Source organism: Puma concolor, unplaced genomic scaffold, assembly GCF_028749965.1.
Source record: "Puma concolor isolate L17-30 unplaced genomic scaffold, mPumCon1.1.hap2 unalloc_scaffold_74, whole genome shotgun sequence".
In the NCBI taxonomy this organism is placed as follows: Eukaryota; Metazoa; Chordata; class Mammalia; order Carnivora; family Felidae; genus Puma; species Puma concolor.
In genome coordinates this window covers 137,501-140,000 of record NW_028240285.1, presented here as the reverse complement: position 1 = coordinate 140,000, position 2,500 = coordinate 137,501, and the positions used below count along the sequence as shown (strand labels likewise).

At 77.2% G+C, this 2,500-nt stretch overlaps 1 non-coding gene across 1 annotated transcript; it reads left to right on the top strand.

Annotated features, from left to right (window-relative positions):
• The first annotated feature begins 778 nt into the window (after window positions 1–778).
• On the top strand, window positions 779–931 carry LOC147571018 (5.8S ribosomal RNA). The gene has a single exon (XR_015247819.1). It is a non-coding gene; the product is annotated as a 5.8S ribosomal RNA (ribosomal RNA).
• Window positions 932–2,500: the final 1,569 nt, after the last annotated feature.

Here is a 2,500-nt window from a genome sequence, read left to right as displayed (position 1 = left end):
AAGAAGGGTCGTGTGGGGGTCGTGGGGGGGGGGTGGAAGCGAGGGGCGTCGGGCGGCGGCGGTCTGTGGGGGCGGTTAGCCCCGTCGGAGCCTCCGTCACGGGCCGGCAGCGTCGGGGCTCTCGGTTGCCCTTTGTGGGTCCGGCCGCGGCCCCGGGGGGGTCGGCGTCGGAGGTGGTTGGCGGTGTTGCGGGCGCTCCCTCGTCCCCCACCCACCTCGCCCGCCTCCACCCTGTCCAGGTACCTAGCGCGTCCCGGCGCGGAGGTTTAAAGACCCTTGGGGGGTCGCCCGTCCGCCTCGGGTCGGGGGCGGTCGGGCCCGTGGGGAGCCGTGGAGGCTGGTCTTCCCGTGTCTCCTCCAGACTCCGCTGCCCGCCCCCCCGCCGCGCCCCAGGCCGGGGTGCCGCCGCGCTTGCGCCCACGCCACGGCCCTCCCCGGTTGCCCGGAGGGGGCTTGCCCGGCGGCTGCCGGGTGGTGCGTGAGCGTGTGCGTGTGCGTGCGCCCCGTGTCCCTTGGGTGTGTGTGGGGGGAGGGGACAGGCGGGAACCCCCTGGGCGCCTGTGGGGTTGTTCCGAGCTCGCCCCGCGCGTCCGTGTGGCGTGGCGGGGCGGGCTGCCGGACTTGCCCTGTCGTTCCAACCCTTCCGACCTCTCGGAGTCTGGTCTTTGTTGTCTCTTGCTGGCCGGCCGGAGGCACCCTTCGGGGCTGTGCTGTGCCAGGTTGGGGGGGCGCCCCTTTTTCGGGGTTGACCCTCCCGGCGATCACAAAAAACTCGTACGACTCTTAGCGGTGGATCACTCGGCTCGTGCGTCGATGAAGAACGCAGCTAGCTGCGAGAATTAATGTGAATTGCAGGACACATTGATCATCGACACTTCGAACGCACTTGCGGCCCCGGGTTCCTCCCGGGGCTACGCCTGTCTGAGCGTCGCTTGCCGATCAATCGCCTCCCCTGGGTGGGTGTCTCTCCCCGGGGGTAAGGCGCGGCTGGGGGTTCCCTCGCAGGGCCCGCCCCGCCGGCGCCCAGCCCCGCCCGAGGGCGCCCTGCCACGCCCGCCTGCGCGGCGGTACGGTGTGCGGGGTCGTCCGCGGGCTGGGGACAGGGTCGTCCTGGCCGCCGGGCCCTCCGTCCCCCTAAGTGCAGACGACGGTGGCCGCCGCTGCCGCCCTCCCTCCTTCCTCCTCCTCCTCCTCCTCCCCGCCCCCTCCCCGGCCCCGTGTGTCCGGTCCCCGCCGCCTCCCTCGGCCCCCCCCCTCGCCCCCGCCTCGCCCCGCCGGGTCCGCTCGGCGGTGGCGTGTGTGTGGGACGTGGGAGGGCGTGGGACGGGGGGGGGGGGCTGGGGGCCGGCGCCCGTGGGGCGGTGGTGGGGGGGGGTGGTTTGGCGGGGGAAAGGTGGGGTGGGGGGGAGAGGCCGAGGCCGGTCGCCGCCCGCGAGTAAAGGGAAGGGCGAGGAGAGCTCGCGCCTGAGGGCCGCGGCCGCCGCCGCGGTCCCTCTGGGGGGGAGATCCCTCGTGCCGCACGCGGTCTTTGGGATCGCCACCCGGGTCTCGGGAGGGTTTTGCGGTGCCCCGTGCCGCGCGGTCCCGTGGGCCGTCGTGGGGGGGTGGAGGTGCGGATCCGGGGCGCCGTCGGTCTCGCCGCCTTGCCCCGGGCGGCGACCGCGGCGGTCCGGCCGTGGCCCCCTCCTCTCCCCGGTCCGCGGCCGCGCGTCCGGGGCCCGAGCCGCGGCCCCGCCCCCGCTCCCCGCTGGCGATCCCGGCCCCCTTTGCCCTGTCGGGGCGGCTCGCGCCGAGGCCGAGTCGCGCGCGGGGCTGCGCCCCGGGGATGCGTGCCCCGGCGGCGGCCCGCGGGACGCCGCGGCGTCGCCCGCCGCTGCGCGCTTCCCCCCGGGTTGCGGCCGCGCCGCACTGCGTGCCCCGAGCCCGCGTTGTCGCGGGGGCGGTGTGGTTCTCCGCGGGGGTTTTCGTGGTTGGAGGCGTGCCGCGCCGTCCGCCGGGCCCGGCCCGGGGCCGCGGCGGGAGCGCGGGGCACGTGGGACGTGTGGGGGGGAAGGCCGGGTGTGTCGCGTGGGGGGAAAAGGGCCGGCGGTCGGGGGCGACCGCCGCGCTCGGACCCCCCCCACGCCCGCGCCCGCTTCCCCCCTCGCTCCCCCGCCCCGCGCCGCTCGCCGCGGTTCCCCCTCCGGTGGTCGTCGCGAGGCGGCGCGTCCCGCGCCTCGGCCCTGCCCACAACCCCCGTTCCTCCGCCGCCCCCTCCGCCTTCCAACCCCGGCAGGGCTCCCGCCTGTGCCGCCGGCCCGTGCTCCCGCCTGCCCGCCCGCCGTTCCGCCTGTCCGTCCCGCGTGCGCACCCTTACCTTCCCCGTCCCCCCTCCCCTCCCGCCTCTCTCCCCTCCCGCGCGCTCTCGCGCTCTCTCCCTCTCTCCCTCCCTCCCTCGCGGAGGGGTTTGGAGGAGGGGGGGGTTGTGGGTGCGTTGCGGGGGGGGGGGGTCGTCGGTTGG